The sequence below is a fragment of the Eubalaena glacialis genome, chromosome 1, assembly GCF_028564815.1.
Source record: "Eubalaena glacialis isolate mEubGla1 chromosome 1, mEubGla1.1.hap2.+ XY, whole genome shotgun sequence".
In the NCBI taxonomy this organism is placed as follows: domain Eukaryota; kingdom Metazoa; phylum Chordata; class Mammalia; order Artiodactyla; family Balaenidae; genus Eubalaena; species Eubalaena glacialis.
Window position 1 is genome coordinate 213,267,340 of NC_083716.1, and position 16,735 is coordinate 213,284,074.

General features: G+C 35.8%; 1 protein-coding gene across 6 annotated transcripts in view; it reads left to right on the top strand.

Annotated features, from left to right (window-relative positions):
* MAP2 (microtubule associated protein 2) overlaps nt 1-16,735 on the top strand; it is a 277,893-nt gene that overhangs the window by 205,400 nt on the left and 55,758 nt on the right. The gene's annotated exons all lie outside the window — the stretch shown is intronic.

The window sequence follows — 16,735 nt, forward strand, 5'->3', positions numbered from 1 at the left end:
TCACAAATAGTTTCTTACTGATGCTCTTGAATGATACTGGACTTAAATCGATTAACTGATAAGAAGCATATTTACTTTTTAGGGCAGAAAGGAATGTAGAGTCTATCTCCCAGCCTTTAAAAAATAAAAGAGAAAAAGCAAAGAAAACAAACACACACATACATACACAGGAACCATTTAATACTTCCTCAGATAGCTTTTTAAGAACTAATATACAGATGCTTAAAGGAGAACATAATATAATTTAATCTTAAGTACTTCCTTTCAAAGTGTAATTTCTACCAATAGTCCTCTTTACTATTGATGATATTGTCGTTAATGGCTTAGAGAAACACTAGCCTGCCCTATAATATTCTACACCATTATTTCCCTTTTTTCCGTAATTCAGAATTTAATGCATTTGAACACAGCAACTTGCTGACATGCTACTCCAAAGAGAGTAAGTAAACTACTAGTAAGAAAGGCTATACCCCCTTCAAAATCATCCCTTACTTATTCAAAGATTAGTTTTCTACACTCAATTAGTTAGCAACACGTGCACTGTACACTCAGTTCAAAAAATATATTTAACTTTTAATGGGCAAGTATGAAAGGCATTTCAAATATAGTATGATTTTTTTTTTTAAATCCAGTCATTCAACAAACTACTATTGGGCATTTTCTACGTACAAGCTGTGCCAGGACGTGTGCAAGGAATGGACTCTGAACTTCACAGAGCAGATGATCTAGTAGCAGACATCAGACATGTGTGTACAATTAACTCAGATGCAGAACACAGTGTGTTAAGTGCCAAATAAGCAGTATAGGAAGACAAAGCTAAAGAGGGATTGTTTCCAAACAAAATTCCCAAATTGTGCACAGAAGCGTCTTGAGGTGCCACAGCAAAGGCACAAGAGTATGGCAGAGTGTTCTTAGTACTCAGAAGAAACACTGTGATACTCAATGGCTTTCAAATACTACATGAACTATTAGTTCAAGATAGTTCCATTTCACTATTAGATCACACCACATTCCTTTTCAAGATGCCCTGTCTTTGTGAAGCTGGATTTTGGCAGTTGCTGTGATAAAAAACAAATACCCTGCAGAGATGTATGTGGAATGGAAAAAGAGGGTGGCAGTGTCCAATCTAATTCAAAGATTTGAAAAGCTGTGCAGTGCCCTATATAGACACAAATGTCCCATTAGTAAGAAATTGTGGTTAAGAATTAAATAAAAATATTATTTTTACTTTTCATGGTTACAAGGAGGATTGGAAGAGATAGTAGAGTATATAAAATGAATGACTCAAGAAATAGTCTATTAATTACCATTATTATTATTATGATTATCAGTGGTGGTAGTTGTATCTATATGGACAACAGGGCATTCTGGGTCTAGGAATATTTTTCTACAGCTGAGTGTAATTCAACTTGAAGAGGGTGGGACTTGGGTGTCAGGAGCACTAACTGGGAAACTTTTGAAGGGATTGAGGCATGAAGAGTTGAGGACATGTTAGAACAAAATGGTTGTGGGAAGGAAGGAGATAACGTGAGACCAAGATTTTTCTCATCATCTTCCCCTGCAGCACTTGACATTATACCTCGAGGACTCAATAAATGTGTGTTGAGTGAGTGGTTGAATGAATGATGCAGAAAGAAGAAAGTCCTTTTCAAATTAATGGTGAAAACTATTGGAAAGTCTTATTTTGTCTCTTGAACTCTCCCTAGTTGACTCTCACTGACTATTATGGAGGCTTATTACGTACTCAAGTAAAAAATCACTGTAGCATGCTTGGTCAAGCAGTAGAGAACCAACATCATTCACTATTTCATTTTTTCAATGGTCTTAATTAAGTATTTAAGAGCATCAGAAAAATCTATTTGCCAGGTCAGTGTGTCCTTGCCAGCTTCTTTGAGAAAATAATATAAATGAAAAAGAGACTAACAGATGTTTCTTTAAATTGTGGGTTCAGGACCATCCAGAGATAATTTTGAATTCAGCTTAATATATATCAAATGAATATTACATTACCTTTGGGAGACTAATTATGTAAGTTTTATATGTATATTCAAAGTGACAAAGGTTGTGTAAACAGCCTGCTCTAGGTTACCAGAGTGATGTTTCAATCCAAATTATGATGTGATTTTAAATCAATGTCCCTCCAGAAAGGACAGGCCAAGTATTGAATCCATCAATTATCCACATGTGGAAAGCAGTAGGAGAGGGAAAAGTGTAAAATATTATCTTCTCATACCTACAGAGGATTTCCCAGTGATAAGTTAATGTGCAATTAAATTTCTCTCCAAACTTTAGCTTAATAAAAGAATAAATTATATTATTGATGGTTTATATATAACTGTTTCACAAATCACAAACAAAAATTATCCCCAGTAAAAAGAAATGTTCTCAAGTCTTAGATATGTTCTTTAAAAATGCTATCCTTTGATGATGGAGACCATTGATACGAGCTGGCATTATATCAATATTTTGAGGTGATTATTTGAAAGAGGATCAAGCTATATATTAGCCCACTCTTTTATCATTCCATATAATGTATTGGTATATTGCAATTTCCCCTATAATGGATATTTCTCAGGACATTGTGAACATGAAACATTTCCCGGTGACATCCTCAGCTATATGCTATAGTGTCCAGACCATTCCTGGTTGAAGCCGAAGATCTTTCTTCTGCTTTCCTTCTTTGCTGTAGCCTTGTCTTCATTCTTAGAAATAAATCTTTTCCTCAACATTGTTTATTTTTATTTATCTCTATAAACAAGATCACATAACAAATGAATTGTAATCGTCAGTTCCCCCTCCTTCTTCCTTCCTTTTTCAGAGTGGACTTACTTCACCCAAAGGTCTACGTCATTGTCTCTCATCCACCCTTTTCAATGTGCACCTTCACTTCTGGGCCATAATAACTTTTAATTTTTAAAGGTGCAAGGCCATATAGTCAGCTTATCTTTGATCTTATGCCCTGAGGTGGTGGGGGAGGCAGCAGGAGGGTAGGAATTGCACAGGAAAAGCTGGAAGGAAATTATACTTTACATTATATTTCTTTACAGCTTACCCTTCTAGATTTTTGTCTCTTTCCTTCCAATTTAAAGCTAATCCATAGAAAGGTAGATAGTATTAAATGCTCACCTATTACTTTAAGAATTTTTCTTACATTTGCTTATTGACGTGTCCTTTTTAGAAGCCATGCCACAGAAGCCTAACAAAAGAAGTGAGAAAACATTGAGAATCAGGCCATGTAGTAAAGTTATTATTATTGATAAGTGAATAAAACATGTGACTAAAGCAGTTATTTTTCAATTGTTTTCCCTACATGAATAATAGGAGTAAAGTCTTGTAATAAACCCTTCCTCTCTTTTCCACCTTATCTTCATTGAAGAAAGCAAGCAGAATGCATTTTGGTCCCTATAGAGTTTGATCTGAGTGAAAATTAGGAGACTCATCTTTAAGCTTCTTATTTGTGGGTGGGGCCCAAACTCATATGAGAATTTATATCATGATAACATCAAGATAACTGGATGTTAGCTTGTAAGATGACCTTTCACACTCCTCTTTATGGGTTTAGCGACCCATCCAAGATCACATGGCTACAGCCAACATGCAGGTCTCCTGTTTTATAGGCGAGTGCTCTTTCCACTGCCCCACGCAGCCTGATACAGAGCCGCATGCCCAGCTGCGGCTGTTACCAGTCATAGCCAAAGAAGGGAATTCTTCTTCCATTGCAGAACAGTCACACCTATGTACCTTGAAGCATGACAGAAAATGAGACCTTTATTCCCAGTTTTCAGTGTGAATGGAGAAAGAAAGGAGGCAATTCTGAGAAGTTTACAGATACCAAAACTTTGAAGTATTTAAAATCATGCTTTCGTGATTTTTGACTGTTTTAAGGTACAATGCTTTGAATACTAGTAAAAACACCAGTCACAGTATAAAGTGCCTTCGTGATCATCAAAAGCCAGCATCAGGTATCTCTTTGAGTAAATTTAAAGATTAAAGGGCATTCCTTCAGTAACTGGCCCTTGATTTCCCAGGGCTGCTGTGTTTCCCCAACATTTCCCGGGATTCTTTCCAGGTCTACTCCCTGTCAAAGCAGTGAGATCTGTAAAGGCTCTTCTGGGTTATCCATGGTCAGTTTTTCTAGAGCTTTCCAGTGGAGATGTGCCTTCTAAAGCCTGGCCTGCCCTTTCACATCTGCATGACTCAAGCAGCCAAGTCATGGACATACTTGGATATCTAAGTTTATTGTTGCTGAAATTATAAATTTAAGCTTGAAAATGCACAGTGGAGAAAAATGTTGTCATCACTCACAAGCAAAAATCTGAATATACCTTTAAACTTCTCTCTTTCCCTTTTCGATCTTGGAAAATTCTGCCTTTTCTTACCTCCCCATTCTCCCCTCCTCCATCCCCAGATTTGAGAGTTACTGGTAGGAGTCACCATCCCATTCAAACTGTGGCATATGGTATATAACATATATTAATGTAGGCAGAGCGAAATAGTACAGGACCATTTCTCCTGTGAAACGACTGAAGCCATCCGCAAGACCCCTAAGGCAAATAAACAAGCTGGCCTAACAATACAAGAGGTTGCAGATTTTCCTTTCCTTGTTGCCATGCCAACCACTCATTGCTCTGGCTGCCATTTCCCTGAGCTCCACAGAGAGGAGTGTGCCGAGCAGTTATTTAGCATTCAGGGCGGATCTGCAGAAAAGCACACGGCCTCGCTGCGAAGTGTCTGGGCCTGGCGGCGCCGATGGATGAGGACAGAGAATGGGGATCTTTTCAGTGTTTTCCTTCGAAAGGTTAGGCATCGGGGGCTAGAAAGAGTGAGAAAGACAAGGATTGATAGAAAAGGCATGAGGTTTGTATTTGTCACGTTTGCTTTGTCCTATGCGGTCTCTATACTGTTTGAAGGCAGGTTTGGAGAATTGGCTTCAATCATATATGACTTGTCTTGTTGGTAAATAGAAGGATCTGCACCTAACTGGGGGCTAGCTTGCGTGGACATTGTAATAAAGAACTGCCTCTCTTAATCTTGGTAAGGTATGAGCTTCTTTATATCAGATATTGCTAACTAGAGCTTATAATGTTTTACAAATTAGAAGAAAAGACAGGTACCAGATAGAGTTGTTTATTTAAATGTGCAGTTAGAGGGTAGTTCTTCCCATATAAAATTACCTTATATCTTTCTTTGCTCTTCAGCCGAAGTCTTAGAGTAGAATGTGATTGTCTTAAGCCGGTAATTATGAATCAAAATTTAAGGAAAACTTGGTTTCTCTGACTCCTTTTAACTAAACCCAATGACGCAACAAATAAAGCATGATTTTATTCCTTGGAATTTTAATTGCCTACAAACACTTCGAGTTGTGAAAAGCAAGGCTCGATGTAACACAATATAATATGATATTTTAAAATTAAGATTAATTTGCATACGCGTTTACTCCCATGTGTGGTCCTCCAGAAAATTCCTCCCATGCACTTGTGGAAATCATTCTCTTTTCTTTATTGTCTTGTTTTGTGTTAAATGTCAGAACCACGTCACAAACACTTAAAAAAAACCTATTTTATCATTTTGTTTGGTCCACTGATACTTTGAAAAATTGTGTTGAATTTGAATCTTAATCAATGCAACAGATTTGAGCTAAGAAAAATTCAGAACTACTTGTAAAAATTATTGTCTCGCTTGTTTCTAGATGTAAATACAATTTAATACCATTGTAGTTTTTACTTGAGCCTTTCTCCTAATCCTGTATTTTTCAAGGCCTTATCAAATTTTCTCCTAATTTGCTGTCATGGTGGGTCATCATATTTTTCTTTTAATATATTCCAATTATTTGAGGTTTTTAAAATCTCCACTAAGAGAAGATCTCTAAGCAGTTCATAAAATCTTTTTTATTTGTAGTGAGTAGATGACAGTAATCAGTCATGGAAACAAGTTTTCCTTGATTCATTTTTCAACCCTCTAAGCCCGTGTTTTGGTTAGGATTATGCACAGCCTTTATCTGTCCCTTGTTCAATTTCTAAGCATTCTCTCCTCACAAAAGAGAAAAGACAAAAAAAAAAAAAAGATGAGAAAAACTTTAATACTACTTTGGAACAAATAAATTTCCCTAATATCTGGGCAATATATTCATCATCAATCAATAATGCGTTTTTTGAAAAGTATGATGTATATATAAATTGATTATATTGCTTGTATATACCTGAGAAAAATATCTGTCTCTGTATACCAAATACCCCCTTGAGGGTTGGCTTCAGGTTTGATTTTATTGCTGTTGGGAGGTTAGTAGGCCGGGGAGTACCTAACAGTCATCACACCTCCCTCTTTTCCCCCCAAGCTACTTGAGATGAACTGACTTTCTGCTTCAGTATATCAAGCCCTCTTGCTCCCTCACACTTCACTGCACCTTAGCACGTTACGTAAAACACTGCTTTGACTGTCTGCGGGGCCTGGAAATTCATACCAGGAGCAGATGAACGGAACAACTGGTGCTGCATTGCAGACCTGGTAGTTTAAGCATGATCTGACTTGGCATCATGAGTCCCCGGGGAAAAAGGACACTGAACCGCTTGCTGCCCTCTCACTGTGTTACTCGCCTCACAGAATGAGTCACCGTTCAACAACACTCAGAGAAAATACAGTTCTAAAACCAGCCAAGCTGATAAGCAGAGAAAGAGGAAAGCATATGTCCTAGGCTCTCATGGCAACTTTTAACAAATATGCAAATGGTAGGTGGTTATTAGAACACAGAAATGAGAGTTAAATATCCACTTTTACAGTTGATTTCAGCAAAACTCAAACTTCAGAAGATATTAGGCAAAATGGCTACCAAGGGAGGAATCAAGGTTCAGAGAAAAATCATGTATAATAGAGATGATTCAGCCTCAGCAGCCTGAAAATTAGACTCAATATTTTCAGTCCAGATTTTGTGTTTGGAAACATAGGTCAAAGTGGTGCTGGGAGCTGAGCACCTCTGATTCTTGCATAAGTGACTCTAGCATGAATGGTCAGTCCTTTGATTGAACTAACAATCTTCTCTTTTGCAAACAAGATAACTTGCCCAAGCAATCTGTTATGGTTTCATTCGTGTGCAGCATCGTGAAACAAGTGATGGAAAAATATTTTGAAAGGGTACATACAACAGAAGAGATTATCAGAAGTCCATGATCAAAGATCCAGAGCTGATTCATTTTATTCTCTCAAATGAATCTCTTCTTCTTTCAAACATCCCCATGTACCTTGTTTATATCTTGCTAATAATAGCATTGATCATATCAAAACATTTTACTGAGGTTACTTGTTACTTGTTTTAACCCCCATCACTAGGTTCTAAGTGTTTTGAGGTAGAAACTGTGCTTCAGTCATCTTCATGTTCCTTCTGGTATATAATGCAATGCTTACATTCCATAGTAGGTGCTAATAAACATTTTTTGAAGTGAGATAAAGAAAGAGAGCGTTAGTATCCATGTTCGGTTTTGAGAATGGAAATCACATCAACAAAATGGGGCTACAAAAATTACACCACAGTGTAAGCAATACCTTTGTGGGAAAGATGATGTTAGAAAGGAATACTGGAACTAAAGAGGCAGATGGAGAAACAACGAGAGGAGGCTAGATTCAAAGTAAAGACTATAGAACTTGATTAGGACAATCAAGTAGGAACTCTGAAATATGGTTATAAAGGGAATGTCATGGAGGGATATAGCAGAAGACTTGATATGTTCTGATATGTTCTGAAAATAGGAGTGAAGGTTTGAAGCAAAGAAAGAAAATATATCTTTGACTTAAGATAGCAGTAAGACATTTGATTAGAAATACTGTCTTGATGATGAAAACAGCTGAACTGGGAAGAATATGAAAAAACAGGATAAATGACCTTTCTAAGAGACATCAATAACAGCTAAGAAGTATACCGATATTGAACAGTTTTTCTTGTTCATTCCTGCAAAATTGAGCCTCATGTAATAGAGTTGGCCTCGATAGAAAATGATACTGAAATATCCTGCAAACAAAACTCTAAAATGCACGTCTTTGTTGATCCTATCCTCTGGCTGTAAGGTAAGGATTGCCTCACTGCTATAGATCAGGAGGTCACATAAATTTCATTTCTGACAAATGGACAAACTGAATCTTAAAGCAAATTGATGTTCTAAATCATAGACTTAATTATACTTCTGTAAAGGAATATACTAGTATCGTCTTGGAGAGATGTTACGTATCCTGCTTTTGAAGGTTAACCTGAATAAAATATCACCAGTGTTCTTTTTTACTCTACTTCATCTGTGAGTCTATAAAATTATTTGAAAATGATAAGTTCTTAGCTAATAAACAGCATTTCCCTATTGAATAACAGGGATATTTATTCACTAACTTTAGGGAAAATGTTTCAATTAGATATACTTCTCTAGTTTCGTTATTTTAAAAAATGATAAAAGCTGTTCATAATCGATAATTTTCTTTTCTTTTTGACATATTAAAATGAAAGATGCTCCCATTTACATTTTCTAATTCTAATCATTAATTTTTTCAGTATTTAAAGGACTTTCTTTTTCTCCAAGGAGGAAGATAATAAAATGACAAGAAAAACAACTACTATTACTTTTATAAGCAATTTTTGAAATGAATCAATTCATTGGATACTTTTTCTCCTTGTTGCATTTTGCATGTTACTATTCTTTATCTTAAAACCAAATTATATTTTTCTCTTTCTTTAAAAATTATCTATTGGATGTTTTTCTCATCAGCTTGAAAAACCAAGGTTTGTGACTAATGCACTGAAAAGATTGGAATAAACCTACTCCCCTGAGAGCTTTACCAGAATTGCCTTTTCTCAAAAAAAATTGCACTAATTTGGCCTAAGTCACACAGCATGTAAGATAGTTCCTCCAGGCCAGTTCTCACCCAATTCTTACGTCTTGATCATAGGAAAAAAAGAAACAGACAAATGGGTTTGAAGCAAATACAGATGCCACTTTCAAAAGCCACATTTTAGGAGAGGAAGTTCATTCAATCAGGATAACCGTGATTTCTGACCTCGTGAAAATATCTGCTCTCCGACCTAAGAAAAATTTAGTACTTGAAATGCTTTTGGACCACAGTGAACTTGCACATATGATCTGAATGCTGTATTGAAAACACTGCTCAAGGACTTGGCTGTTTTGGTGACACGTGTTTCCTTTCTAGTTGGATTTCACTGTTTATGAGTGAATTGAAGCTACCCTAGCTGATAATTTAGCATCTTAGGACTGGAATCACCAGAGAAGGTTGATTTATTTTTTTTAAGTAAAGGAATAAAAACCTCCCAAATTATGTTTAACTTTTTTAAAGTAAATTTTAAAATAATGAGCATTTCTTCAATTCTAACTAGAAATGCTTGAGCCGCCTATGCTCAAATAATGGTGTTTCAACTCTCCCTTATGTTCTCTGATACAAATGGGTGTGAAAAAAACTATAAATACAACATGCCTTTCTTCGTTAGGTCTGTGGAAAATGTTAGAAATTATTTTTAATATCTATTTGATTAAAATGTCAAGGTGTTTCTTTTATTTTTTTCTATAAAATTTTAACTATAATGCTTCAATTAATATAATGATTGCATTAAAACTGCACTTCTCTTCCCATAGCTTTTGATCACCTTGTTACTGTCAGACCAAGTCAACCCTGCTTCTGCATTTCATGTTGCATTTCAGAATTATCCAAGAAAAAAAAGAGCAGAAACCACAAAGTTCCCTGGTTTCATAAGAGTTCTTACTTATATAACAAACTTCTCTTTAGGAAATCAGACCCAAATACAAGCTCAAATAAAACATTTTTGAAGGGTGGAGGACCTCTGTAAAAGTTGGGAAGGAGTGACTGATAATGTAGCAGGGGAATGAAAATGAATCAGAGAAACCAAGCTATTTTTGGTCATATTCTTAGAACCAAAACTTGGTCAGCCTCTCCATAATCAGGGCTATTGTATATGAAATATTGAAATTGTAATTTCATTTTGAAAAAATACAAGTCCTGATTTAGAAATTTTTTTTATATGTCCGGAAGAAAATAATAGATATTTTCACAGTAAATTGAATTTTCATTGCCATATTTTACTAAGAAAAATTCAGGACTTCTTTAGGAAACTTGAATTTTCAGATCATCAGGAAGCCCCTTATAACTCTTCCCTAGGACTGTGTTTTTTATGCCAAATGAAGCTCTGTGTTTTTTGACTTTGCATAGCGTATGATTACAGTAGCATCTGCCAATCCGAAGCTAAATTATGAAGGAAATAGAACTTGCCTTGAACACCTTTCCATTTGCTTCCTGAATCCTATTTCTTCATTTTCTTCAGGTTGTCAGCAGTCACCTGCAGATACCACATATGCCCAGGATCCCACTCTCAATGCCATTTGCAAAGCACAGTTGCCTTGCCCCATGTTAGGCTACCTACCTAGCTATCATTACATTCTTGCATTTTTCTCAACACTGCCACTCCATCAAAATTGATCTACCTTTCTCTTTCTGCTGCATTCCTACAGTAGAACAACCAGAGCTATTGCCATAATGAGTTACAATTTTATGCTTCCTAGATATCATTTGCTTTCTGATATAAAGCGTCTGTGTCTTCAAATAAAGAATGAATATTTTGACAGTTTTAAATGTGATATATCACCCTTGGCACCCACAATTGGCAAGTATTTCTAGAGGTGTGATTGGTAATAATGAGACCCACTACACTGAGAAGAGGTATAGACTGAAATAAGTAAACAGCATTGAAGCAGAATCATCAATGTAAAATTTTATTTCAACAGATCCCTAAGGGACATTTTCTAAAGTAGGATTTGTATGTTATTTTAAAATTTCTGAAGATAACTTTGAAATTACTATTATTATTCTCGTTTGTCTTAACATATTGAACTTTTGTATCCCATGATTGGAGAGAAATTCATTTAATAGTATTTTCCATGGGATGTATTAATCCAGAACACAAAAGAAAATTTTATTCTAGAATAATTTTTGACATAAAGAAATTTTAAAATTATATTAAAGTCTTTGCTTTTTAAATACTATCATAATAGTACAAATATAACATTGGACCTAACACTTATTTTCTTACTTTAAAAAATTATTTTCTCACTTGCAAAGTCTTTTGATTTTGCTACTCAGAGACCGTGGAAAAAAGTCTTTAACTATCAACAGTTTTGCTTGTTTGGAATTTTTCCAGAGAAGCGGTCCTCCTTCTCTCAGGTTGTGACTGAGCTTAATTTAACAAACATTAGTAAAGGATAAAAGAAGGATGACTCAAAATTATCTTTCTTCTCATTTTTTTTGTTTTCTTTTTCACCATAGCATTTTAGTTTTCAGAATTTCACAGTGTAATTAATTCCATTGTCCCTTTACCCACAGTATAATTGAAACATTGTTCTCAGGTTATATATATTCAGTTATAATTTGAAAATTATAAAGAATTACCATGTGCACTTAGTGACTTAAAGTCTGCCAAGTCCTTTTAGGACTGATATAAAGAGAATATTTGTGGACAATATTTTATATAGCTCCAATGGCAAAAATAAAATAGGCAGTTGTAGAAGATGGAGAATCACTTATTTAAAATATTTACAGTTCACGAGAGACTGGCTAAGAAGAAAGCACATAAGGTAGATGCTGTTATGTTGCTATTTGCACGTTCATTCTCAGAACGATGTTAGGACTAGAGGCTTAAGTAAACTGTAATTACACAGAAGTCATGTTGGTTTATCTGTTTGCTGATTGAATGCACCCTATGATGTATTGTGAACAAAGTGATTTTCTCATCACATAGTTCCTGAATTCCGTATGCCTCTAGGTCACAAGGCCTCCAAAGATTTACTTAAGTTATTATGCTGGGGATGAGTTAGAAGGAGCAAACAAAAGGTAGCTAAGCCAGTGATTTTTACCATTTTATTGTAACAGTTTTTCCCTAGATGAAATATTTAAATTAATAGAGGTAACTAGTAAAGACTCTTCCTGGTGTATGGAGCACTTATACTTTAAAAGTTCACTCCAGTGACTTTTTTTGGAATCTAGAATGTTTTTCCATTTTTCCATTGTATCCTCTGCCTCAGACATTCCTAGGTTTTGCAACTGTAGAAGCAATGATTTCCCCATTTGAAATCTTAGACTTGCGCCTGGTGCCCAAGTCCTTTGAGGTACCCAAACACAGATGAAGCTTTGAAGACATGGAGAGACCCTTATGTGCATGAATGATGGCACATACGTAAATTCACACACACACATATACGCAAAATTCACACACACATAAGCACGCACGTGTGCAAGTGCTGTTCTGCTCGCGCAGTACATTTTGTATTGTTTATCCCACGGTTACTCTAAGGATGAATTTTTTCAAGCTCTCAGTTTTATTGATATTTCACCTTTTCATTAATGTTATTAATAATGTCTCATGCTACATTCCTTCAATAGTGTGATGTGTTCAAGACAATGCAGAAGATAATCCAAATTCTCAAAGTCTACAAGAAGTAAAACAAACAAACAAAAAATCTACAAGAAGTAGTACATTTGTAATGGTTTTGACAAAATGCAAAACTGAGCGCTTCAAAGCTCTAAACGCATTTTATCAATTCCCTCAGTGCCTTAATTATTGTATTCAATTTATTAATATTAAGCTATTTGAAATTTTCAGAGGGGCATATTCCCCAAGACATTTCTTTCTCAAATTAATTAAGATCAATAAAATATTACAAGCTGATTTAATTAGTAAATGTTTAATATATGAAGTACAAACAACAATATAAATATACACACATTACTATATTGGGATCCCCCAATACCAACAACAGCAAAAATCTTTAACTAGAATATGTAAGTATAAAGCTAGACCATATTTGCTTACTATATTTCTTCTGCCGTACCCTTAAAATTACAAGTAAAATTTTCCAGTAGGTACTATTTTTTTTTTTTTTAAGGAAACCTACACCCATTTTTTTTTTTTTTTAATAAATTTATTTATTTATTTTTGGCTGTGTTGGGTCTTCGTTTCTGTGCGAGGGCTTTCTCCAGTTGCAGCGAGCGGGGGCCACTCTTCATCGCGGTGCGCGGGCCTCTCACTGTCGCGGCCTCTCCCGTTGCAGAGCACGGGCTCCAGACGCGCAGGCTCAGTAGTTGTGGCTCACGGGCCTAGCCGCTCCGCGGCATGTGGGATCTTCCCGGACCGGGGCACGAACCCGTGTCCCCTGCATTGGCAGGCGGATTCCTAACCACTGCGCCACCAGGGAAGCCCCCAGTAGGTACTATTTTTGATCCATGCTTTGCTTTTCTAATTACTTTTGATTCCATACTATAATATCCTTAACCTGCAGTATCCTTTCACTGATAACCATCTTAATTTACTAAGCCTTTCCCTTTGACTAAATTTAAATGTTAGGCCGATTCTATCCAAGTTCTAAAAATTTCATTTGAGTAAATTAAATTGTCAGTCTAAACAAGATTATGGATTTAAGCACACAGGTTGAAATAAGGAAAAAGAGAGAGTGAAAGAGGGAAAATTCTCCTATGATCATACACCGTCCTCCTAATCCTAGCCCAAATGCATTTCAGAAGAGGACCATATGAGTGACTATGGTAAGATCAGCTAAAATCTGTGGCCATTACTAGAAAAATCTTAAAAAACAAAACCATGCCCTTCAATGAGATTGCCCTGCTTTCAAGCACAATTTAAATGTAGGAACACCATGTCTTACTCATGTTTGTAGCCCCCGTAATGACTAAGCATAGTTCCATCATCTATAGTGGATGCGATATAAATTCTCTTAAATTTAAGTACCCATCAGAAGGAACATTATGCAATCATGATTGTGTATCTTAAATGCATTTATCTCCATAGACTAACTTTACTGCAAAAGCATTTCCCCCCATAGATTAAATTTATCCTGGTTTTAGTCAGTAAATCTTAGGAAGAAATCTTTGAAAAAGCTGGTATGCAGAGATCTACAGCTGTAGTGTTGGCCAGGGTGACCCTTTGAAATCAATGGGAGTCTGACTAGCGAGGGGTATGACAACACTGGCCTCTTTAATAAGTGCTAAGGTGCCAGAGAAACAAACAAAACAACAACAACAAAAAAAATCCAATCTGCTCTTTTAATTTCCTTCATCACCAGTTGATTACAGGAAATAGCTTCAGAGAGAATATTTACTCTCCAAATTAAGCAAGGAGTAGAAGCAAGGAACTTTCCTTCTTTCCCTGTTTTTATGAATTTATCTAAGGTATTTGTTTGGCAGAGCACTTCGGAACACAGTGCTTTCCTTGTTGACTAGTTTCCATCTGCAGCAGCAATTAGCATCGGTTTCCTAGGCAACCATTCTGTACCCTACTGAGAATAACCTTTTCTTGACAGGAGCATTCTAAAATTGTTTTGTTTTCCTTCTTTCGCAAGTGTACGGTAGGCTTACTTGTCATTTCTTTTAACACAGCGCTATTATGCTCATTATTCTTAAAAGCAGAAACACTTACTGGCTTTTATATTCCATGTGGTTGAATTTATTGTCGATGTCTCATACTTTTCTCTTAAACAACCTGAAAGAAATCAACAAAAATATGTTCTCAGGCATATGCCAACTTGCTTGGATTTTTTGTTCACTGTCTAATTGATGAGGCTTTACATGTTCAAGTAATCACAGCTGGTTCTGATGAAAACCCAAAAGGTACACATTCAAAATCAGACTTCTGTGCATACCAACAATGTCCTGTGTTGCTCAGGACAAAGTTGGAATTGTCAGGACCACTGAGAAAGTTTCAACTCCATTGTTTTTGTTATAAATCAATGAAACAATATTGATAGATTAATATAACAAAATAACTAAATTAAAAATAGGTGTTAAAAACTGGTTCAGAGACCGGCAACAAAATTTGACGTGATAAAATAATGTGACCAGCAGAGCATAGCAGTGGTGTAGCATGAATCAGCATCATGGAAGAAAACAGAGGGCTGCAACCCAACTGTAAATACTGAATAGTATGGTACAAGGGTAGAGTAAAATTTACTTTATCATTTTAGTTTAAATAATAAGTGGCAGGAGCCTGATAGAGTCTGTTAGACAGTGACCTAAAATTCAGGCAAGAAGGTACTCACTGGGAAAAATGAGAGAATTGTCCTAATGTATAACAAAAACTCTCAGGTATTTACCTACATTTTGCAATCAAATGATGATAGTAGACTTGGTGATAACAAGACTGTAAAAGTGATTAAAACAGTAATATGTAATTTAAATAAGCACTTGATATATAAATTTCATTTAATTGTCACAACATACCAAAAGATGAATATCACTTCTATTCTCCTTCACAGATGGGGAAACTGAAGGTTAGAGAGATTGTCACTTACTTGCAGATAGTAAGAGATAAAGAGAGAATTTTATTCCAGATTTTCTGACACCAGAATCTACTATGATATAAAATATTTGTACTGCACTGACGTAAATCAAAGTGATATTCAAATGAGATAGTAAATTGCCTTTATCCATTATTTTGCCAGTTTTCCAACCTGGAAAATGTGTTACTGTGTGGATTAAATAATATTGACAGGAAATAAAAGTGCCTAGTGTAGCAACTTGTTTAATAACCTTGTATTGCAGTATGATGCTTATTCATTATTTATGATAATGTAAGTATCTTAGCATCATGTCTTTGAGGTATTATCAAGTAGGGTTGTGTGGATGAAAGCATGTCTCAATTAGTTTCTTCTTTTTTTTTTTTTATAAATTTATTTATTTATTTTTGGCTGCATTGGGTCTTCGTTGCTGCGCGCGGACTTTCTCTAGTAGCAGCGAGCAGGGGCTACTCTTCGTTGCGGTGTGCAGGCTTCTCATTGCGGTGGCTTCTGTTGTTGCGGAGCACAGGCTCTAGGCGCGCAGGCTCAGTAGTTGTGGCTCACGGACTCTAGAGCGCAGGCTCAGTAATTGTGGCGCACGGGCTTAGTTGCTCCGCAGCATGTGGGATCTTCCCGGACCAGGGCTCGAACCCGATGCAGGGGATTCTTAACCACTGAGTCAACAGGGAAGTCCCTCAATTAGTTTCTTATACCTATTTACTCCTATTGGTGGTATATGTTTCCACCAATATATTTATCCAATAACAAGAAAAAACATTCTTCTTTCCAGAATTCAATTCAGTCTACTGAGGACTGCTTTGATCCTCTTGTGAATACTGACCCCATATCTGTTATCCAAAATACATTTACAAGACAGACTTCACTTTTTACCTGTAGCTGTTTATCTATATAGTGATGATATGATATCACCTGTTGCTCTATTCCCTGGGCTGTGTCTTTAAATCCCTTGTTTTATATCAGCCGATAATCAATAACATTATTTAGAGGTTACAGGATGAATTTGTTTTAAAAAAATGAGGCTTTTAATGTTTTTATTCCAGCTGATTTACAGGGAGATCATTTATCAGATCAATTCCAAGTTATTCATTTGCTTAGGCATGACGGGACTTTACAGCCACATCATGAGCCATTTTTGTATTATTTATAAAAACTGTATCATTACCATAATGACACTGCTAATAAAATAACACCAAGTTAATACTCAAATACTGGTTGTAAGGTTTTCACTGAAATTCGAAATCCTTGACATTAACAAAAGAGAGAATAAAACACATATTATACAAGCTCCTTAACTAAGACAATTTCTAACAGACTAAAAATGTCCACTTCCAGAAAATTTTAGACGTTCAAAAGCAACATAACTGAGCCTTTCAAAA